This window comes from Bombina bombina, chromosome 1, assembly GCF_027579735.1.
Source record: "Bombina bombina isolate aBomBom1 chromosome 1, aBomBom1.pri, whole genome shotgun sequence".
NCBI lineage: Eukaryota > Metazoa > Chordata > Amphibia > Anura > Bombinatoridae > Bombina > Bombina bombina.
Genome location: NC_069499.1, coordinates 151,885,050 through 151,910,743, shown reverse-complemented (window position 1 = coordinate 151,910,743; position 25,694 = coordinate 151,885,050). Strand labels below are relative to the sequence as shown.

Genomic DNA, 25,694 nt, shown 5'->3' with positions numbered 1-25,694 from the left:
AAAATCTACTAATCCAGATCAGTGGCATTATGTTAACACCAGTCAGAATCCAGCAGATCATGGTACTAGACCAATTCAGGCAGCTCACCTAAAACATACCAAATGGTTCTCAGGCTCAGATTTCTTACACCAGGCAGATACAAGCTATCAATCTGAAGCTAAAGTATTTGACCTCATTGAACCAGATTCTGACAGTGAGATCAGACCTGAAGTGACAGCTTTAAAAACTGGAGTGTATGAAAGCCAGCTAGACTCACATAGATTTCTCAGATTCTCAAAGTGGAAGTCCCCTGTGAGAGGTATAGCAACACTAATTCACATTGCCAATTCATTTTCCAGCAGCACTCAAAAGGAGTCATGCACAGGCTGGCTTTGCTGCAAAGGGTTATGCCATTCATTAGATTTCTTGCAAGCTGAAACAGTGACTATCAAATGTATCCAAACATGGAAATATAGAAAATGGAAATAGAAACAAAACGTTCAAGAAGGAGATCTTGTATTGTTGAAAGGCTCTCAAGTAAAGCGCAATGGATGGACAATGAGTCTTATTGTAAAAGCCATTCCTAGTGGTGATGGTAGATGTCAAAATCATTAAACAAGGGACTACTAAAGTATTTCTCAGACACATGTCAGAATTTATTGTTCTTTTTCAAAGTAAAGAGTTATCTGGTTGAATTTAATAATAATTTATAGATCATGTAATAGTGGTATATGTTTATACCAGGCATGGAGTGTTCTGTCTATTATATGCTTATTATGTTGATGACATCTAGTGGTTTCATGTTGCAATTACAGCTTGGTTCCTCTCAAGAATCAAACAGGAAGTGTTAATAAAGTTTGTTAATAACAAGTTTTACTTTCAGTTTCTCAGCAGCCATCTTAGCTTCAAGAAGCATGGAAATCAGCTCTTAACATTTGCCTCTAAATATACATATGCCTGTAAGTTATTTGTTGTTTGCTAATAGTTCATTGTACATTTGAATTGCATTGCTATTTGCTGTAAGGATTAAATGTAAGCTCACTGTGTTAGAAACATGTATTATTGCATGTTGCAAGCACCACGTGTAACTACATATTGTAATTTCAACTTTTCTTATTGTATTGCAGTTTTACAAAAATAACTATTCAGAAGTAAAATCAGTTTGGAATAAACACAAAGCTATTTCTGTCTGGTTTGTTAACTAGCTGTCTAGCTATCAGTTAGTGAGGACAGTACATATATAGTAAAACCTGTTTAGCTATTGGACATTTGTTTTTGTTCATATTTTGCACAGTTCTTACTAGTGGAATAAAGCAGCTTTTTGTCAAAAGATAATTATTGTGATAGACAGAGATATTGCTGTGCAAAACACTCTTATTTATGGATGAGGAGATCTTATCAGGCCTTTTTTCATTAAAGTCAGGACTGGACTGGGAATAAAATTATGCTCAGCCATTTAAAGTAAAAGCAGCCCACATAAGTTAGACCTCTGTCAGTTAGATAGCCATAATACACCAGATCTCTAGCCTTGCACCACCTCTGATTAACAGCCAGACAGAAAATTTACTTTCTGCTTTACAAAATAGGCAGACAGAATCTGTTTTCCTATTGTTACCTATGTTAAGAGAGGGTGGAATATAGCAGCAAGGCCCACATAAGAGCCTGGCACACTGGGCATTTGCCCTGTATGCCCTATGGCCAGTCCAGTCCTGCATATAGGCACCCTAGATAGTATAAATTGTACATACAGAAGTAACCAATCTGGACTACCAAATATAACTATTTTTGAGAAGTCAGCTAAATGAGTTAGCAGAAAGTCCATATATGCATCTGAAATTTATCACTGCTTTTCAAAAGATCTGCACACAAAATATATATTTAGTAAAATTGTAATCATTTTGCAGTCCACTTGAGTATGTTTATTTGATCTCTATTATCTGCAGATGATTAGGGACACATATAAATAATCTCCTGCACATATCAAACCATCACTGGAAAATATAAAGGAGGGTCAATGTTCCATTGAATACATTCCAGCTTTTTTGGGGCAGTGGAAATACTACAGTTTTCAAATTTACTGAAAATATTTAACAACTTACAAGTCTATAAAACTGCAGCTGATGACCAAAATAAGGAACCTTAAATTTATAAATGCAAAACCATAAATTAAATAATTTGGGATCCTTTTTCTGTGGTTTGGTGTGAATATACCCCTTAAGTTTACCACAGCTTCAAGAAGGACAGCAGGGCAGAGCACCCAACCTATGACAATTCTGCATTATGCAGGAAAAATGGGAGCTCAGAGTAGGACTTGATAAAATGAGAGTAAGGCTAGTACTATCAGTGAAACTGACAGTACTTTAAGAAGCTGAGAAATAGGTGTACAGCCTGATGCAATGGCTGTTTTTGAGAGAATCATTGGAGTAATAGAGCGCAGGAGCCTCAAACTGGGATATTAACTGTGAGAGGTAGTGGTCAGCTGGTGGCAGAGACTAAGCTGTAGGGACAGACAGGTGTGAGAGGGGACAAAGATATGGCAAAGTGATACATTTCACCCCATTTATCAATTGACATATGGACATTGTTCCCAGCTAGGGAAACTGTCTAACCATATTTACAGGGAGTGGGCAACAGATGCTGGCCATCCTCTGTCCACATGTACGATTGCATAAGGAAATCCTTGTGCAGCACCACTCCCTGCTATCAGGCAACCAAACAAATGAGTTTAGGGTGATTTAACTCCACCACCTCTAAGGTGGCAGAGAGGTTAAGAAGCAGCAGTCGGCCGCACAGCTGTTCCTAAAACTTGCAGTAAATAAACCAGAGCAGCAAGGTCTCCTAAACAGTCCCATCTTTTTAATAAATTGAGCATATTAAATGAAAATGAAATGCTTGTATTATTATAAAAGACTAGATTACAAGCCACCATTTCTCGTATGTTAGTGGAACATTAAAATATGGTTTAATTTAGCAATTTACAACAATATACATCATTTTAACACAAACACAAAAAAAAACAAGGAGGCCATGGATGTCTGTCTCTGTCAACCTTATGGAAAATGAGTGATGAACATCATAGAGGCCCACAAAAAATTGGAAAATATGATGCTTTTGATGTCTATGTATAAGCACACGATATTCATACAGAATGATGATACTGTTCTTTTCATCTGTTAATTTTAAATGTAACCCTTATTGCATGATGCTTTGAGAACATAAATATTTTATTTTAAAGTGTATAAAACTCAAACTGCAAGGCACCATTACTATGTATATCTGGAGTGGTAAGAAATCACATACTTCCAGACATATACTCCAAAAATCAATTAGAAAAGGAGGACTAATTCTTCCTAATGTGATACTGTATCATGATGCAGTGCGTCTCTCACAAATTCTTAGCTGGGGTAATGTTACAAACCCTCCGAGATGGCAGGATGTAGAACTGGCTTTAATTCCAGATACTATACAATTGCCAGATCTGATTTGGATTCCATCATATTATAGAAAGAGACTAGGAATTGAACACAATGTTATACTGGACAATTAAAACTATTTGGATAGAATGAAACCTCTTCAAAATATCTCCTCGCATACATCACCACTCCAATCTGTCCGGAGTATAATAAGATGCTTACAAGAAATTCACAATACCTTTTGGGACAGTTTTGGTTCCCTGTAGGTCAGGGACCTTTATATAAATTGCAGGTGGCTAAACTCTCAATCATTTATAGAAAAGTATGCAGTACATCCTAAATATCAATTTGAGGTCGTTCGTTTTTTTAGCCTGCTGAGACATTGGGGTTTCTAAAATGAAGGCTTTAGAGAGTTGACAAGTTGGGAGAACAATTTACTAAAAGGTCGTAGGACAGGGGGCATATTGTCCTTTAACTGTTATACTATGACAGACGTCCAAACAGAACTTATTGGGAGAAGGACCTTGGCCTATCGGTGGACACTAAAATCTGGAATAGGTAACAGTTTTTTTGCTAGTAATAATTTACACAGTGCTACTTTGTGGGAATTACATTACAAGGTAGCAATAAGGTGGCACCTAGTGCTAGTTCATCTACACAGGATATACCACAATGTGTCTTCACTTTGTTGGAGAGATTGTGGTCAAAGGGGCACTTGGGTAGATATTTGGTGGGATTGTCCCAGAATAAGACCCTTCTGTAGAGAATGCTATAGGTTATTGGGAGATATAAATTTTAATATTCCGCGTACACCAGAGTTGAGCTTATTACACCTATTCATACAAAAGATGCCTTTACCTAGAAAATTATTCCTCACCTATTTTTTTATATCAGCCAAATTGATTATAGCCAGAGAATGGAAGCAGACTATGCCTCCTACACTTCAAGCTGTTATGACCCACTTGAAATATATTATGAAAATGGAAGAGGATGTTTATAGAATTAAAGACAGGCTTCACATATACTATGAAGTATGGTCTCAATGGAACAAGATGTTTAAAGACTAAACTCAATTACTTTCTCCCAAATATGGACAAGTCTCCACCTCCCTTTTTTTTCTTCTTTTCCCTCCCTCTCCTTCCCCTCAACCCTTAGGCGGCTTTATGTAACAACAGTAAAAGGGTTTTATCAAATGTACAATCAAGTCCACTTCCTGCGATAATAAGGAAGGCTCTAGAGTCCTTATATTCAAGATACACAAAATCTCATTATGAATATATACATATAAACCTGTCTCTATATATTCTAAACATGTTAAAAATGTAAAATGTGATCAAAGATTCAAATTATCCATTAATTATTGTTATCACTCTAAGAGGCAAAAAAAACTGTTTATTAAAAGGTAGTTGTTAATGTTTGTATAAAATGTTTAAAATTAAAACAAAAATAAGGTACAGATTATACATTTCTGCAATGGACAGTTCAGATAATATGGACAATTAAGAACAACTTGATGGTACAGTAATCAACTGTATCATATAACCAATGTATTATTTTATGAGCTGAATTTTATATCACCGTAACCTTAATAAAAATTATTTAATAAAAAAAGTGTATAAAACCTCAATATTGTTCTAGCAAATATATGAGTGTCAGTTAAACAAATTATAAATAGAAAATATGAGTACAATTTCCCTTTATTCTGACATAAAGTACTGCTTTATTTTTTTTATAATCCAGTCATTGATTTTATAACATATAGGGCCAGGTTATGTGTGGAGCGCAATTGTGCACTGGTATTTGAGTTTTATGCTACAATGGGAGCCTCGTTCTCATGCCATGAGACATGGCATGAGAACCTAGTGCATCAAAGCGGGTAAGTCGAAAAGTGATTGGCAGCAGATTAAAATATATATGAATATATAAATAAATATTTATGTGTTAATATGTGTATATAAATAAAGCATATATACATATATATTTCAAGTGAGAACACAGTCCCATAGTCCGCAATGTAAACACACTTTTCAGTGTCGTTTTTCTTTTCACACCTGCCAACATTAAGCCCAAAAAAATGCTTTGTGTAGTTATTTTTATTAAAATTAAAGATGCTATATATTTTTTATTTTATTACAGGCACACAATACTTAAAGGGACAGTCTAGTCCAAAAAAAACTTTCATGATTCAGATAGGGCATGTAATTTTAAACAATTTTCCAATTTACTTTTATCACCAATTTTTCTTTGTTCTCTTGGTATTCTTAGTTGAAAGCTTAAAGGGACACTATACCCAAACATTTTCTTTCATGATTAAGGTAGAGAATACAATTTTAAACAACATTCCAATTTACTTCTATTACCTAATTTGCTTCATTCTTTAGATATACTTTAATTAAGAAATAGCAATGCACACAGTGAACCAATCACAGGAGGCATCTATGTGCAGCTACCAATCAGCAGCTACTAAGCATATCAAGATATGCTTTTCAGCAAAGAATATCAAGAGAATGAAGCAAATTAGATAATAGAAGTAAATTAGAAAGTTGTTTATAATTGTATGCTCTTTCTAAATCACGAAAGAAAAATATTGGGTTTCATGTCCCTTTAACTTAGGAAGTTCATATGCTAATTTCTTAGACCTTGAAGGCCGCCTCTTAAGAATGCATTTTAACAGGTTTTTCACCACTAGTGGGTGTTAGTTCATGTTTTTCATATAGATAACACTGTGCTCGTGCACGTGAAGTTACCTAGGAACCCTCACTGATTGACTAAACTGCAAGTCTGTCAAAAGAACAAATAAAGGGGCAGTCTGCAGAGGCTTAGATACAAGATAATCACAGAGGTAAAAAATATATAAATATAACTGTGTTGGTTATGCAAAACTAGGGAATGGGTAAACAAGGGATTATCTATCTTTTAAAACAATAACAATTCTGGTGTAGACTGTCCCTTTAATTTTGGGGCCAATTGGGGGGGATTTATAAAATTAACCAGAGATCTGATCTCTGGTTCATTTTATGAGAGCTAATTGCTACTGCGAGCTTGCGGTAGCAATAACCAGCCACTTGCAATGGCTGGTTATTTATTGTGGCTGTAAACGGGCAAATTTGCCAGTTTGGGGGCACAAGATAAATTATAGCTCCACTTGTAATCTAGGCAACAATATTTTTAGAAGTGATCTAGCCATTCAACAATAAAGAACACGTGCATGTACATTTTGATGTATGTGTTTAGTGTGTGCAGAGGAAGCATGTAGTATGTGTGTAGTGATTATATGTCTGTATAATGTGTTTTTGTAGTTTGTGTTGTGTGCGCATACGGTGTGTGCAATGTGTATGCACCTAGTGTGTTTGCTCTATGAATTCCAGAATCATTTGCTGCTAAATACTGCTACTAATGATGCCTTAGCCTTTATTTTTTAACCTTTATATCTCTGCAACCACTGTTTTTTTTCAACTAACAAGAAACCTACTAGACAATGCTTAGAGACAGTGATCATTTTATTCAACACTTTATAACTCCAAAAATACTCAACCAATTTACTTCAAATTTTCAGCATTATTGAGTTATTGAGGTTGCCTACAAAATGTTAAAACATTTTTCAAAGTTACAATCACAGGGTCTAGCTAAAAAACTATTCTATACTTGAAGGCAAACATTCACATGCGGTTATTGTCTACTATCATACAAACTCTGTTTACTGCTCACTTGAGTCCTGCTTGTAGTTGCTCCAGTTCACAATATGTCATTATCCATAGCTGTGAGTCTATGAGCTTACATGTTAAAATTATTAAAGCCGCTATTTATTTACATCAAATGTCATGCATGCAATGCCTCTTTTTTTAAAATAAAGTTCTCCATTTATCAATGCCCATATAAACAAGGTTCCCCCTATGAAACCTGTCCACCTGGAATTATCCAGTCACACCAGATGAAAGGCTGTCAATTATCATTAGTCCAGAGTAATTTTAAACTGCTAACATAGACGTGCTGGAGAGGTTAAGAAGTAGAGGTTTTGGGAGGAGGATCCAGCAGCCGATGCAGTAAGATGTGCATCTCTTCAGCTCCCAGCTTTGAACTGAATAATTCATCACTACTTGTAGAGAAACAGACTTTTCTATGCCATCTCCAGCAATATTAAGCACTGGACCATAGAAAGATCCACTTGGGCCATTGAGATGGCATTTATCTTCAGCTCTGCATATTAGGATTCTTAGTGTGGAGGGTGACTATCAGGTTGGCGGCAATTGCCTGACTAGGTTCTAGCTGACTTTCCTTCACACAAGATGTGGCTCTGTTTTATGTACCAGATAGTATTTAGTAACAAATATCTGAGGGCAACATAATACTTGTATTGAGGCCTGCAAGAGAGGTCAGGGCACCAACTTGGATGTTAAATTATCATCTGACATTACTTACAATAAGTCACTCTCTGTATGCTCCACAATCTAATACTCTGGGAACTATGGCTCTTTGTGTAACCCCCCCCCCCCACACACACACACACACACACACACACACCTGGATCATTCATACAGCTCATGGTCACATAGTAAATAAGCAGTTATGTTATCATTCAGTATGATAAAATCACCTAAGCAATAAATGAAGGTGCGCTAAAAAAGGATTGCCTATACATGGTAGTACATGCTAAAAAATAATTAATAATCAACAATGGCAACAATGATATAGAAAATAGCAATTGAATGGGAGCAAATTTTTTTTATATATATATATATATATATATTTTAGAAAATGTCCCAGCCCAGCAAAGGTAGATATCCAGATCAAGTCGGCCGCACACCCAATTAAAGGACAACCCTTCACCCCTATGGGCTTAACCAGAATCTAGATCTTGCAGCTTTCTAAATTATTTTGAATGTAACTATTAGATTTGGGGTTTCTGATATTATTAAATGTATCCCTTTAAAGTTTTTATGCTTTCTATGCTTTTTATGTTTTATATGTACATTGGGTCGACTATGTTTATTTAGAATGATATTATTATATTTTAATTGCGCTTTATCACTATTCACCCTTCTATTACTCAGCACATATCCATTTTTACACTGGGCTAGTTATTTTATGTTCGTATTTATGAACAATTATTTCCCTTGAAATATTTCATCAGTATACACGTAACATTGCACTTATAATTTCCTCCAATAGGAACAGATGGAGTTTGACCACATACCCACTATCACTTAGGTCAGTTCCATTTTTCTTTACTTATTTTTTTATTAGGTTGGTCATTTAATTTAATTGGTGCCCTAATGGGCATATTCAGTGTACACCCTTTTGATCACATGGGCTATTACGTATTCGAAATTACAGTCTATATATTATTTATGGAGTAATATGTATCCCCATATAAGTACATTACACTACGGTAAATTTCTCAATCACACTACACATACACACAACATGATCCGTGATTTCCACACTGATACTAATTCAATTTCAGGTTTCTTATTGTATATTGAATCATTTTGTAATATGCTGATTAATAGTTGTATATTTGTTTATGTTTATTAGTATAAGTTAGTTATTGTTTCAATATGTGAATATCACTCCTATTGGATAGAGTCTTATTTGTTAGATTTGAATGCGTTATGCTATGTTTGTCCCCATTGGCCTTCCCATAGGGTATGTGCACACTGCCCCCTTCTTTGATTGGTCATTTGTAACCTAAGCAAGTGTTTTAATCATAACAGCCTAATGAAACGGCCTAACCATTGAGCAAAGCGTTGCTATATTGTTTTAACTTTTTTATTAAAGTATTTTAACATCACTCACTTTGTGTTCACCTTGCCACTTATGATACTACATACTGTATCCTGTTCCACAGACCTTGGAGCTCATTTGATTGGCTGGTTCCTGTGACGGTTGGGAATTTCCCTGTGTACCACCTATAGAACCCTGCCCTGAGCCTGTGACGTACCAGTGGGACTGGTTTTGTATAGGATCGAGACTCCTGTTTACGTATAATATCACTTTGATCTGCACCATGAGGCGCCTCTCTTTTGTCTTTTAGGACTGTATCCTCCTGTTATCACCCAGCATGGAAATATATATTGTAAGCACACTACGCAATCTGGTTAATATACTCAATACCCATCAAGACGCTCTCATCCAGGAGATAAAGTTGGCTTCTAGCCCAGTGTTTGAAAAAAATGTGAAAAACATAAATGGCAATTTAATTACCCCAACTATTTTGAACCAGGCATGCAGGGTTGACCAGACTGCAGGCGGGAATCTCACTGGTGTCTGCTATGGGATAAGAAAATATTTTAGTGAGCACATTACAGGGGACTTTTGGCAGGCTATAGAAGTGCCATTTTGTGGAAGCTCAAATTCCTGGTATGACCTCTTCTGTATTACTGAAAACATACCACAATCAATCTTTCTGCTCAGGTCTGGTAACTTATACACATTGCATATCTGCTATATAGGGAAGTCTGGTTGTTGTTCAGAGGACATTGTTCCTATTAAGGACTCACAACAATTGATAAAGATATACTGTGTTGGGGCAGACATTGGATAGCTAATTGGCCATTAATATTAACCTAGATGTAAGAGGACAGAAATAGCATGTATAGGTTTAAAGGTAATAGTATCATTTAGCCCACATACTTTGTTGTCAACTGAGTGAGAACTGTCATATATTCCTTTATTATTTTTTATTATTATGTTAAAGTTTATATATTGCAGTGTTCACTTTTTAACACACCTGTTTGTCTCTTTGCTACAACCATTCCATATCAACTTATGTCCTTTATTTTCTGTAATGGCACTTTGACTGTTACCAGTATTCTGTTATATTTTATGCCCTTCCACATAGCTCAACCAATATTCTAATGGTGTATTGCACTCTTCATTGGAGACATAGTCCTTCTCTTCCTCAGCCGGCGTGGAAGAGGGGGGATTGTGATTAACAGTCTAGAGCAGCATTAGTTTACTTAAAATTTTCTTAATCTTTTTTATTTAAAGGGACATTCAACACTTAGTGTAACATGTTTTGATATGGTAAATAAAAAAACAAAATATTGTGCTAGTACCTAGTTTATGGGTAGGTGACTTAATTCACAGAGAAAATTAAGACACGTGACCTTAGAGTCTCCTAAGCAATTAATAAAGGGCTCTTTTATAATCATTCCTAGCTCATGATAAATAACATAAACACATTATACCATAAGACTTTCTCTTTAAGGTATAAGTATATAACCACATTTCTGTTATTGTTTAAACGTTATCATTTTCTATATTCAAGGGTCCATCAGTGACCTGTTTTAAAACTATTTAGAAGAGAACTATCACATCGCCTATCATTAGCGACTTGTTCCCTTTGTGGTTACCAAGAGAGAGATGTCATGCATAATCAAATGGCCCATAAGTAGTCAGTTTAGTAACCACTCATAGGATAACACTAGTTATAAAAAAAGAGGCTTCTGAAGTTTGTCATACCACAAGTTGCATACTTCACTATTTCCAGTATATATCATATTGCTGTATTGTAATTTTAATTTCTGTTATATGACTTTCACTGTTTTGTTGGAATTTGTGCCAAACCTCAATAAAGGAATATAAAATAAAAAAATAAATATAGGTTTTAAGACTATCAGCTGCAGATAGATAAATGAAACTAGAACTTTTCTTTGTGCTATTTAAGTATAAATATTAAGTATAAATATTAAAGATCTACTTTTAATGTTTTTTTAACACTTTGCCATAAAATAATGGATAATCCTCAATCAAAAAATAAAGCTCAGTTACAAGAGACAGCACAGTAACTTTTACAAAATACTTTACCTGCTGTGCATGGTGTTGTAGTTTAAATAATTTAGTGCAGAATTTTTATAATATGTATTAAAATTGGAGATAAATTTGTACTTTATACGTGGAATGAGGACACTATAATGTTTTAAGTTCAAATGTTCCTATAATGTCAATTCAGCTAAAGAGTGCAGAGTAAATTGAGCTGAAGTTGGCCTAAAAATATGTTTCGGACTCTATATTGTACCTGGATCTGATTTTATAGCATTTTCCTTTAAAATGACATATAGAAATAAGTCTCCTTCACAATGATTTATTCTGTGTACTAGTTGCTAGTTGGAGAAATATCCAGTTTAAATCACTGTCAACCTTGAAACAACAAACAGCGACCCCAGTTAGAAATAAACACTATAACTGTGCTTTTTAAATAGATTCAATCTTCTCTTATATAAAAGTGCAGCTTTTCTACACAAATATTTTATTGTTTCCATTTTGCTTTGTATCTTTAGACAGCTATGGCTTTATTTGTTTTAATTTTGAGTTAAAATAATCTTGAGAAAAAAGTTTATTTTCGCACAAAGACCAAATTACAATCCATAAAGAGTTTGCTTTACAAAAAAATCATATTCAGATTGTTTGGTTTTAGGTTTACTTTTCTATGTCATTGCAAGGCATAATGGGTTAAGGTTTTTCATTCTATGACTATCCAATAGATTGCAATAGTCTTTCTTACCCAGCACCTGTGTATATCAAGGGAACAAACGCCATACAGGACACCACACCTATGTCATCAATACGAATGCAAAAACAGTGATGATGGCAGCACACCAAAAAGGTTCCAATATCAAAGATTTATTAGAACATCTCCTTCAGACAAGAAAAACACAACAACGTTTTGGGTGTTACCCCTTAATCATGTTGTACAAACATTATACTGAAAGCTCACCTTAAATACCCTAAAATCCCTCCCTCACAAATTAGTACACATGTGTTAGAAGGTAAACACAATACTATACAAAGTTATGTGGCTATTGTGGTGTCATAAAACCAGAGAATTTATCCCTAGAGTGTTCAAATAGTTAATCATTAAATTTACAATTATATTTTAAAATATAGACTAGGCTTGGGCCTAGTCTTTGTCTAAGAAGGACACTTCCATGTAGCCTTTAATTGGTGTATGGTAGGACCGTGGCCAGACTGTTATCTGACGGACATTTGTCCGACTGACATTTGTGTGAGGGATAATATTCAGACAGACAAATGGTCGTTGGATAACAGTCTGGCCACGAGATGGATAGATAGATAAGGATAGATACAGATTGAAAGATAGACAGATAGATAAAGATTGAAAAAATAAACAGATAGATAGATAGACAGATAGTTAAAAGCATGTCGCTGGGAGATGGGAACCATGGCTAGGTTCCCAGAGGCGGTTGCAGCGCCCGAGGCTCTGATTAGAACAGAGCACTCTAGAGCATATCTGCCCTCGGCCAATGTCAGAACACAGTCTCTCGGACATATGTCTGACGGACAAATGTGCTTCAGCATTCTGTCCGTCGGCATTTTGTCCGAGCACCGGTAGGACACACCTTAAGTAAATTAAGTATACAATGGGAGCCAACAGTTACTATACACACTTTTTTTTATATCTTCCTCACCTCCTGGAAGCAACTGATGAGAGAGAGAGCACTGGATCACTGAACATGCTGAGTATATTAGCATTCTTGTGCATTTTCCTTGGGATAGATTCTCTGGTTCACTATATTTAGTTAGTATTTCTTTATCTGGGATTGATTAAGATAAAGTTGCTCTGCATAATTTGGACTGGATGTTGTAGCTTTTGTTATTTCTTGAGACTTGCTTTATACTTTTGTAGCTTGTAGGTAATTGTTAATTTTGCATACCTATATTATTTGTCTTCCAATAAAATAATTTTAAAAAGTGGAAAACCCTTTTGGGTTTAATATTCTGGTACTAATTACGACCACAGCTATGCCCTCTAGAGGTCAGTTCAAAAATAGAATTTATACATATAAACACATAGTTGCAAAATAGCAAACATATACATGTATTTATTTACAATTTTTCTTAAAAGATTCATATTTTAATCTCATGTCATTAAGCTTAACTGCAACCTGTATATCAAAGGAATCCTAATAAAATGCATAATATAAAATATACATATTCTTCACAGATAAATATATAAATCAAAATCCTTGTTCATCCCTACCTGACTCAATGCTTCTAATTTATCGATCCAAAATATTTTTTTTTCTCTGTTACCTCCCCTCCTGGGGGTTTGCATATTATCCATAATTTGAAATCTCAATTGTGAAACATTGTGGTTAGCATTTAAAAAATGTTCAGTTATCCTATCCCGCATCTGACGGGTGTAGTCCCCCACATAAATCCGGGCACAAGGATATTTCTAGTGTCAGGGTACAGGTCAATGACATATATATATATATATATATATATACTAATATATATATATATATATATATATATATATATATATATATATATATATATATATATATATATATATATACAGGTGGCCCTCGTTTTACAACGGTTCAATTTACACCGTTTCAGAATAACAACCTTTTTTTCCAGTCATGTGACTACTATTTAAAAGCATTCAGAAGCAGTGCATTTATTAAAATAGCCAGTAGGTGGAGCTGTCCGCTTGTGTTTCAGCCAAGCAAGCTGAAATTAATCAGTTTAACCAGACCTGAGCTATCAAGCAGATTTCAAAGGAACAAGATCTTCCTGTGTATAACTCAGTCCAGATTGGAATGCATAGAAAGAACTGTTTGCAGAAAAATGCAAGTGAAGTCTGTGTTGTGTGATTATTTTATTAGGATTATAATGCTGTTTAGCAAATGTTTTTGTTCATTTAACTTAGTTTAATTATATATTCTGTGTTGTGTGATTATTTTATTAGGTTTATAATGCCGTTTAGCATTTAAAGTCTTAATTTCAAAGCTTTAAAAATAATGTATTAGGTGTTTGAGAGGGGCCTGGAACATATCTCCCTCACTTCCCATTGACTTTCATTATAAACTGGGTTTCAATTTACAACGGTTTTGATTTACAACCATTCCTTCTGGAACCTAACCCCGGCGTAAACTGAGGGCTACCTGTATATATACTAATATATATACATAACTGAAAATAATATGAAAAGGATGTGTGTATATATAAAGCTGTCTATTTTATCAGATGTGCTGTAGAATAGAAATTCTGATGTCAGGATTTAACTCAAAACCCCCTACAAGTTGATTTTGGCTAGGTGAATGCACGTTTATCAGGATTGAAAATCAGCATAGCTTTTGAAGCACAACCTCCTGCTGTGTAAACACACAAACAAATTTTCCTAAAGGAACTATAACTCAGTGACCCTATTCATTTGACTATATATGCAGAGTTTTATAACTCCAAGATATTTGGTGATGAGAGAAAAGAATGTGCTCGGGAGCCCTCTGGAATTTGTCACCTAAATCTTTGTGGATTCAAAGTAAGACATGTGCTGCAGACACACAGCTGGGGGGAAGGTGACTCAAATAGAATTAAATACATTTTGCAAAGGGAACAATGCCAGTTTTCCATGTATATTTAAAATAATTGAAATAACCCATATAGGTATATGTAACATGCTTTCCAGTTTTCCAGGTGGAACTAAGAGATGACACACACAGGACGATACATAGGATGAAATGTCATATCATATGAATGTGAAATAAATGTTTATAAAGTTTTAAATACATCCCTTGAAATATAGTGAGATGGATATATGGAAGTTGCTTTGATGTGATATGACTATGAAATATTGACATCTGATATTGAAATAAAAATTTTCTGTTAGGCTAAATAAAATATAAATGTTAACAAAAGAAATTTACTAATGCAGTAAAATATAATATGGTTAATACGAAAAATTGAATAGTTAGCAATATAAATTATTCAATATAAATAATGTTAGACACATGTTTCATATCAAAATGACCAGAGAGGTAATGTGATCTTACCCGTCTGTGATTGGTATTGCGAACTTATTAATATGAAGAAAATTATGGTAGTTATTACATATTTTAACGAAATAATCTCAAATGTTTAGAAATGGCTAGGTGTATTTGTTTTATGTGTCATGTGGCCGCCCGATGGACAGATGCAGGCATTGCAGCCAGGAGACGATTGGTTGTTGCAAGGATGCATCTCCTTAGCAACGCACACTCACAAGGGGAACCAATAGCAGGGACAAGTTTTCGAAGGGCCGCCCATATTCCACACCTATGATTACACAATAAAGTTGTATGCAGGAGAGGGAAAAGAACACTGGCTGCTGAGTTTGTAACTGACTGAAACTGTTTGCGTGGGACACAGTCAAACTATAAAACAAAGTGGGCCATACTTCTCCTTTTCCATTGCAATTACACTTATTTTATATGAGGTGGGACAAGTCTTGAAGCTGAATATCATTTTGGCAATGTATTAAGAGATTGCTATAGCAATTAAATTTAAGAGCACTCAGTATTTTAACTGTGCTCATATTCTGATATAAGGCTAAGTTTGTATCTTGCATGCTAAATAATTCATCTGTGTAAAATATAGGATATATATATAGTTATCTTAGAATTGGTCTTAATTATAAGCAATTAAAAATTGTTCTAATCTTTTTATGCACTGTTTAGAATCGTGCCAGTCTGAATGTTTAGTGGTTTATATTTAGCCTCATTGTGTTAACTGAATGAAATTCAATTGTGAGTAAGGCTGATTTTTAAAGATAAATTTGCATGAGCTTTGCATACCATATTTTAAATAGTTTTTGTTTTAACGCATATAATATTGACTCCTATTTTGACCTTTACAATTATATATATATCAAATGTGTTCATAGTTATTTACTAATAATAAAGAATTCAGATATTTAGATTAATTTTGTTGTCTTAGTAGAAGTATATTGATTGTGGGTTCAGTCTAAAGAATGATTGTTAAATATATTCCCTGCCATATACTCACACATTGTTTGGAGAATACTGCTAAGATTCTTATAAATATACTGACATATTATATGGAGGCATTGCGCGAGATATTATAAATAATTATCATATTGATATAGTATATTTGTGGTAAATGGAAATTATTATAGAAGAGAGAAAAAAATTTCATATTTCGAATTGATATTTTGAAAATATAAAAGTATTTTTTTTTTGAAAATTGAAATATTGATTTTCGTGTTCAAGATTAATATCAATATTTTGAAATATTATTAAAAATATTTTTTTTTAAAAATTCATAAAAATAATAATTTTTCATATTAAAAAAAATTAATCAAAAATATTAATTTTTCATATTTCAAAATTCATAAAAATATAAATTTTTCATATTTCAAAATTCATAAAAATATTAATTTTTCATATTTCAAAATTAATCAAAAATATTAATTTTTCATATTTCAAAATTCATAAAAATATTGATTTTTCATATTTCAAGATTAATACAAATATTAATTTTGCCATATTTCAAAATTGATATTGATATTTTGAAGATATCTTTTCTCTCTCTCTTATTTGTCAAAATTGTATTAGCGTTTTATCTTATTAAGTACAACACTAAAATAACGATGTCTTCAGCAAAAAGTAATGCTAGCATTTCTGTGCAAGATGAAATTGTGTCCTCCCCAAGGTCCTCCGTCAATGAAGTGATTCAGAAAAAAACGCCATGAATCACATCATGACTAGACTTGATATTGGGGACGATGTCTCCAGGTATATTAATGAGTGTAAAGATAAGGCCAAAGATTTAGTTAAAGATATGTGGTTTGAAGATGGGGAATTATACCAAATGTTACTGCAACTTAATAGATGCATGGAACTTAGGGGACGTGATGAATTAATTTTCAAAACTTGGCCTATCCTAATGTATTTGAGCTGTGAGATGACTAACGAAATGGCAGGACAGAACAGACAATTAGGGTGGCTAAGGGATGAAAATAATTCATTACGAGAATTTCAAGATGCCTTTATTCAGGCAAAGACAGAGGTTTTCCATGCTAGCCAAAAGGCTTCTGACTTAGATAAATATAATCAGGAATTAATGGCTGATTTTGAAGCTTTTGAAGAAGAATATAAAAGTGCCAAGATGAAAATAAAACTTTAAAAGCTAGATATCATGAGGCTGAAAAGCATACGAGCAGGCAATAAATAAATTACAGAGACAAATTAGCAGCTATAAGGACTGGGACAGAAATAAGTTTCAAGATCCCAGGCGGGAGGATTGACAAAGATACCCAAACTATAGCCCTAATTCAGGCCCAGAGGTAACTTTTTCCCCTAGGCAACTACATAACTCTGGGGGACCAGAAAATTTTACGCTTCAGATGAAAGGCAATCTAGCTCAAACAATAAGTCCCCAGTAAGATCCAGTGATGTACCAAATAAAGTGTATGACACCTCCACAATAATTAAATTCCTAAAGAACACAGTACGCCCATTTTCTAAAGGGTGGCCACTTCCATAATTGACCACTTAGAGGCCTTTGAAAACGCATTATCTATAATGAGTGTTACAAGTGAGCAGTTAAAAATTGAATTTCTACCCTGGGTATTTGAAAGTAAGCATCACAAATTCTTTGCTTCACTAAAGGATATGAATATTCGTTCCTGGAGTGAAACAAAATGACAATGCAGAAAAGAATTCGGACAACATTGCACTAAAACGGCAGCGAGAATAGCTGTATATGGTTTAAAATGTAGTGCAAATCAAAGTCCAATCGAATTCCTTTCTATATTGAAGAATGCATACAGCATGGCTGAAGATGATCCCGTATTTGAAGGTTCAGAGTTTGTGAATATATTTTTTGAAGCGCTACCCACACCCATCAAAATCAACTTAGCTAGAGATTTTGAGGAGAACTGTTCATTGGAATGGCTGATCAAAGAGAGTATGAAATTATACTCTATTCAGCAGTCCAGTGAACAGGGGGATAAAAGGGAGAAGAAGCCCAATCCTAAAATAGTGGCCGAAACTAGGGTGTCACCTGAACCCCTAAATTTGGAGTCTAAAAAGAAAACCTACGCAGAAGTGGCCAGAGAAAACGGGCCATCTCCACAGAGGTTTAACTCTACCCCTCCCCTAAAACGGGATGAGACGCAGAGAGACTATAGTCAAAGCGGGGGACATACTCATGCAAATAACTACGCCCAAAGAGAATACCCACAGAATAATGGGTACCCCCTGCAAAGGTAGATACAATAGACGGCGAAGGTATTCTCAGGATAACCAGACACCCCAAGTAAATAATGCTCCCCAAAATAATAATGCAGAACAAATTGCAACCCAGAAACAACCACGCCAGGATTAAAATAGCAGCTCTAATTCTGAGGGGAACCAATGGTCGAAGAATCATTATTATGGGGCATCAAGAGATAGGCCCAGGAGTAGGGGTAACTTGTACAATCAAGTAGATCAGCTTAGTACCCAGCTAATTCGGTTGAGCGAACAAGTCGCTAATATGAGTCAAAAACCTACGGCTTAGCAACCAAACAATACTTTTTTAGGGATGCAGCCAGTGGTCAGCAGTGGACCACAGGCACAGTCATAAACACTGCGGTATCACCTGAAAGGGAGGGGAGAGATATACAAAATGAAATAATAAATGTCAATGATACTAATCATGTTCTCTCCCCACAGACCGGAAACGGACGATTTAGCCGTGATGACAAGCAACCTCATACGGGAAAAATTAACAAATCCCTTCCTTTGCAGCACTCTATTAACCTTATTTCCACAGATGCAGTACAAAAGAATACAGCCGACCCTGTCATAGAGGAGACCGGTAGGTATGAAGCTTCTTCTGCATCGGAAAGCATGACGAACTCAGGTAACACGTGGCGAAGCCCACAGATGTATGATAACGCCAACTTTATGTGTGAAATGGTAGAAAATGCAGGAAGGTATTATGTATTAGTTGAGCTGCAAGATTCGGTATCCAACCCTATCATGGGATTAATTGACACCGGATCTCAGGCAACTATTTTATCCCACAGGTACTACACACAGCTAAATGAGCTAACACCCCAGAAACCTAAAATAAAAGAATTTGACGGTTCTCTAATAGGAGTTGGGGGTGATTCTCTAAAAGTCTACGGTACGGCCTGGTTAAAATTTAAATTGGGGAACAGGGTCATAAGACACCCTGTCATTATAGTGGATCTGCCAACTGATCGTTTAATTATTGGTAGTGATCTCCTGAAGTGATTAAGCACCATAATTGATTGCATAAATAATGTAATTTGGTCACAAGTTAAAAGGCCTATCAATTATGAAAAATTTGGTATATATCGCACCCGACATAGCTGTCACGTGGTGGAAGAGAAACCAGACGCTCTGGAGTTTCATTTCAGGAATAACTCTGTACCTGAAATCACTATTCTACAAATAGATAATCAGACTCCTTTAAGTGGCTCTGATGGTAATACTTTTAAAATTTCGCCTGGAAAGATAGCGAATATTTCCCTAGATGGCGATGTATTAACCAAAAACTCCACAAGGGGGATCATAAAATCCCTAAGGGGGGGGGGGCCACGCTCAATACCTCACAGGGATTGAGAGAATTAAAGAGGATCTATTTATCCCTATACAAGTGCATGACCTTGGTAAAACCAAGTATGCTAAATTAAACTTAAAACAGGAAGCTAGCTATATAAGCGAAGGTTTATTAGCACAAATAGCTGAACCTAAAGTGGTTAAATATCTTTCTCCCCAAGACCACTGTGTCCACAACCTGGATAACAGGTCTGAAAGCTATAACATCTCAGCTAAGTGCTTATTATCTATCTCTATAGGAAATAAGTCAGTGAAGCACCTGTTTTTAGTTTTAAATACTCCCCATAATCAAATATACATTGGCAATGATATCTTACATAGATATGCCATACAAATAGATTTGATTAACTCTTGCCTCTGGAGCAGGTTAAAGGGGGACCCTGAAGTATTTCAGGATGAAAATACAGCCCTGAAATCAAACCAGTAATTGCCATATGCTGTGAATATACAGGTATCTAGCGATGTTACAATTCCTGGAGTGAATTGAGGGAAAAAAAACTTATATAAATTTACAAAATGGTGAATGGTGCAGATAGAAGTGAAATAATAAGAATAGTAATTATGGAAATATTATGTGAAAATATCGTACAAGGCTACTAAAGAAGTAAATCAAATTATTAATTTATTGCAGAACAATATATATAAAAACACAATAATAAACATAAATAATATTTCGAATACAATGGAAAAATGAAATGAGACCCAACAGGTACTAGATACGTGACTAAGTGAACTTAATTCAATGATTGGATGGGTATACTAATAGCCAGTGGGGAATCTGGTAAGGAAGAAAAAATGTCTTTCAATCACAAGAAATTGATATATATCATTAGACACTAGAAGGCTCAAAAAATTAAAAAAAAAAAAAAAAAATTCAAAAATACCAAAAGGAAAAAAAAGGAAAAAAAGCAGAAAAAATATATGTAAAAACGGTACTTTGGTTTAAAAATTGCTGCAGCAAGAAAAAGAGAGTAATAAAAACTAACACTTAAAATATTATCTAAGTTCCCACGTAGATCCTTGAATCTTCACAATAATACCAGATATTATATACTAGGTATTATCTGGTATTATTGTGAAGATTCAAGGATCTACGTGGGAACTAGGGCCTAGATTTAGAGTTTGGCGGTAGCCGTCAAAACCAGCGTTAGAGGCTCCTAACGCTTGTTTTTTACGGACTCCGGTATTTAGAGTTTAGTTACCGACACTCAAAAATCAGCCAGCGCACAAATCTCTACCGACAGCTCAGACCCAGTAGTTAACATCTACCGACAAAATAAACATCCACGAATCACAAAACAAATATTACACAAAGTACACTTACACTCATACAAAAACTACACTATATTTATTTTTCAGATTTAATAATTTTTCATCCAAATATTGACACACGGGAAAAGACCCTCATATAGCTACATCTAACTAATAATATTATCACAAACATACACTCATCGATGCATACAAAAAATATACACCACATTACATACACAAACAAGTTATTTATTACAAAATGAACACGATTTAGCTACTTTTTCACACAAGCTCATGACGTCACTCACTTTATGAGGAAAACCAGTCTTTGAAAAAAATTTTACCAACATTTGGAGCCTCCATTGACTTCTATGGGGAAGACGTGCTTGTGCATGCGACAGACAGATTTCCCTAACGCACGCAAATAGCGTAGACAAAAAAACTCCAAATACCAGCGCTAGAAATAGGAAAAAAATACATGCTTTTCTGCGTTAGACCCAGCTATGACAAATAGATCAAGAAATGCCTATTTCCCTATGGTGGACTTATGGATTTTACTTATTGAATATTCACAACAGCATTAAATTGTTTCATACTTTTACATTACATCAACTACAAATCAACATCACTAGTAACAAACATTTTTACAAATAAAATCACATTTAAACGGACACAAAAATAATTACAACATTTCAGAATTCACAAACAGTACACAATGGGAAACACCTCTCATTTACCTATATTATTGCATTTCATTTATTCAACTCATATGCTTGCAGCAACAGCATATCTACATAGGCTTAATACATGATCAGTCATGGATGCACATACATTACTTTTAGCATTCACTCATACATGTGCATTCAAATGATGGGGGAAAAACACATTACATTCTCTCTAGGAATCACAAAACAGAACATATGGATTTTACTGTACTTTTAACATCATGATTCCATCACAATAAACCATTAGGAATTACGTACAAGAAGAACATCATTACACCAGATTACAGATGTCACTTTATGGGAAGGAACAACAATGCCAGACCGCTATTTAGAAGTCAGCATATGTGGGACACAATCACAATATATACGTATATGTACATAACACGCATCACCCATCAAACAACCACAAAGCACACATTTATATTTTATTCAGCACACAATAACAATGTAGTCAAATACAACAACACAATGAGGATTTCAGAACTACATAGGCAGGTTAATAATATGATGACGTCATTAGAAGATTCAACCATACACATTACAGATTCACGACTGTACCGCCCCTTTCAGAAATTTACCACTCAATACTACAGTACAACATATACGTAAACAACAGTTTGGAACAGCATTATTAGGGCAATTTGAATGGGACAATTAATAAATATTGTCAGATCGCAAATCACTTATATATAATACTACAGATGACATCCGGAAGTTATTCAGTATTAGTGCCATTTTAATGGGACGCATACAGTATTGACAGCTCGGCAATCACTTATATATACAATACTACAGATGACAGCCGGAAGTTATTCAGTATTAGTGCGATTTGAATGGGACGCATACAATATTGACAGCTCGGCAATCACTTATATATACAATACTACAGATGACAGCCGGAAGTTCCGAATTATTATTGCGATTTTAAAGGGACGCATACAATATTGACAGCTCGGCAAACACTTATATATACAATACTACAGATGAGAGCCAGAAGTTATTCAGTATTAGTGCGATTTGAATGGGACGCATACAATATTGACAGCTCGGCAATCACTTATATATACAATACTACAGATGACAGCCGGAAGTTCTGAATTATTATTGCGATTTTAAAGGGACGCATACAATATTGACAGCTCGGCAATCACTTATATATACAATACTACAGATGACAGCCTGAAGTTATTCAGTATTATTGAGATTTGAATGGGACGCATACAATATTGACAGCTCGGCAATCACTTATATATACAATACTACAGATGGCAGACGGGAAGTTCTGAATTATTATTGCGATTTTAAAGGGACGCATACAATATTGACAGCTCGGCAATCACTTATATATACAATACTACAGATGGCAGAAGGGAAGTTCTGAATTATTATTGCGATTTTAAAGGGAGGCGTACAATATTGACAGCTCGGCAATCACTTATATATACAATACTACAGATGGCAGATGTTACTTTATCGTTTTCAAACAATGTTGCAGCAACATTGATCGATCACATTCGATGCACATTAAACACAACTATGCACTTTCATTCATGTTAGCCTGGACATGTGCTTGTTACTATAAGATCACGTTTAATAAATATTGATTACGCATATGATCAAACATTACAAACATGCACTGTATGTGTGATATTTGACACTTTCACATTGAGATTCATTGGGGGAAAACAACATTTCAGCAAACAACAAAAAAACGCCCACTGTGAAAGCATTCGCGCCGCTCACATACAAACAAGTGAATACAATTAGCAATCATTAGAAACTCGCTACCATTGGACTAATTGTACTATAAATCCCCCAAACAACATGGCCAAAGCATCACTTGTGATCCACATCAGATCAATTTGCATACCTTGTTACGCCTTGCTCTGCTGTTTTGAAAGATGGATGACGATGACATGGTAGACGCTGCTGGTGCTGCTATTGGCGAACTAGCTGTTGATAGAATCAGGCAGCCTCGGCGTCTCTGAGTGAGACGAAGGGCTCGTCTGGTTCGCGGTCCTCATGTTTACAGGGTGAGACCCACCTTGGAAAACATGAGCGACTTTGAGGTTTATGATAAGTATCGGCTCAATCGCGAACAGCTCATTGGCCTTTACGATCTTCTTAAACCTCATTTGGAGCCACGTATAAGAATAAGGACTGCTGTTCCCGGCATGAGTAAGATGCTAAGTTGTCTATACGTCCTGGCCTCCGGGAGTTTTCAATCCGGAGAAATGTACATGCATGGCCTGTCTCAAGGTACATTCTCTGTGGTGTTTGATAACTTTCTGGATGCCATGGTACGTATCAGTAAGCAATACATAGGATTCCCACATAATGATGGTGATTGGAGGCGCCTGAAGCGGGAATTCTTTGCTATTGCTCAATTGCCCAATGTCTTGGGAGTCATAGATTGTACCCACATTGCGCTGCGTGCTCCAATTGATGACTTGCCCTTCAGAAATCGCAAACATTTTCATAGCCTCAACGTTCAGTATGTTTGTGACGCACAGATGAGGATTATGCATGTGTGTGCGAATTTTGGAGGAGCTTGTCATGATGCCCGCATCCTCTCTCAGTCGTCCCTGTGGAGACCGTTTGAGGAAAGACAAATGCCCCCTGGTTATCTCGTTGGTGAGTATTTGTGCACAACATGGTTAATTAGTTTGACAATTGCCACTGTAGTTTTAAAATGTTAGCGTAATGTTCAGCTATAGGATGCAATTTAACCATTTATTTTTATTTCCGCAAATGTCTAGTTTTAGTTCAATGCAGATATGTAGCATGTCTTACCTTAAATGCTCAGATAGAGAATGCAATGTAACCATTTAGTTGCCATTTTACACAAGGTCTGGTTTAGGAGAAATATGCATATGTAGCATGTCTTAGCTGAAATGGGAAGATATTAGCTATTGCAATTTAACCATGTCATTGTCTCTTTCCGCTAATGTCTAGTTTTAGTTCAATGCAGATATGTAGCATGTCTTACCTTAAATGCTCAGATAGAGAATGCAATGTAACCATTTAGTTGCCATTTTACACAAGTTCTGGTTTAGGAGAAATACGCATATGTAGCATGTCTTAGCTGAAATGGGAAGATATTAGCTAATGCAATTTAACCATGTCATTGTCTCTTTCCGCTAATGTCTAGTTTTAGTTCAATGCAGATATCTAGCATGTCTTACCTTAAATGCTCAGATAGAGAATGCAATGTAACCATTTAGTTTGCATTTTACACAAGGTCTGGTTTAGGAGAAATACGCATATGTAGCATGTCTTAGCTGAAATGGGAAGATAATAGCTAATGCAATTTAACCATGTCATTGTCTCTTTCCGCTAATGTCTAGTTTTAGTTCAATGCAGATATGTAGCATGTCTTACCTTAAATGCTCAGATAGAGAATGCAATGTAACCATTTAGTTTGCATTTTACACAAGGTCTGGTTTAGGAGAAATACGCATATGTAGCATGTCTTAGCTGAAATGGGAAGATAATAGCTAATGCAATTTAACCATGTCATTGTCTCTTTCCGCTAATGTCTAGTTTTAGTTCAATGCAGATATGTAGCATGTCTTACCTTAAATGCTCAGATAGAGAATGCAATGTAACCATTTAGTTTGCATTTTACACAAGTTCTGGTTTAGGAGAAATACGCATATGTAGCATGTCTTAGCTGAAATGGGAAGATATTAGCTAATGCAATTTAACCATGTCATTGTCTCTTTCCGCTAATGTCTAGTTTTAGTTCAATGCAGATATGTAGCATGTCTTACCTTAAATGCTCAGATAGAGAATGCAATATAACCATTTAGTTTGCATTTTACACAAGGTCTGGTTTAGGAGAAATACGCATATGTAGCATGTCTTAGCTGAAATGGGAAGATATTAGCTAATGCAATTTAACCATGTCATTGTCTCTTTCCGCTAATGTCTAGTTTTAGTT

General features: G+C 35.2%; 1 long non-coding RNA gene across 1 annotated transcript; it reads left to right on the top strand.

The window, feature by feature from the left end:
• The first annotated feature begins 877 nt into the window (after positions 1-877).
• Positions 878-11,011, top strand: LOC128636525 (uncharacterized). The gene is made up of 2 exons (XR_008398706.1): positions 878-939; positions 9,242-11,011. It is a non-coding gene; the product is annotated as an uncharacterized LOC128636525 (long non-coding RNA).
• Positions 11,012-25,694: the final 14,683 nt, after the last annotated feature.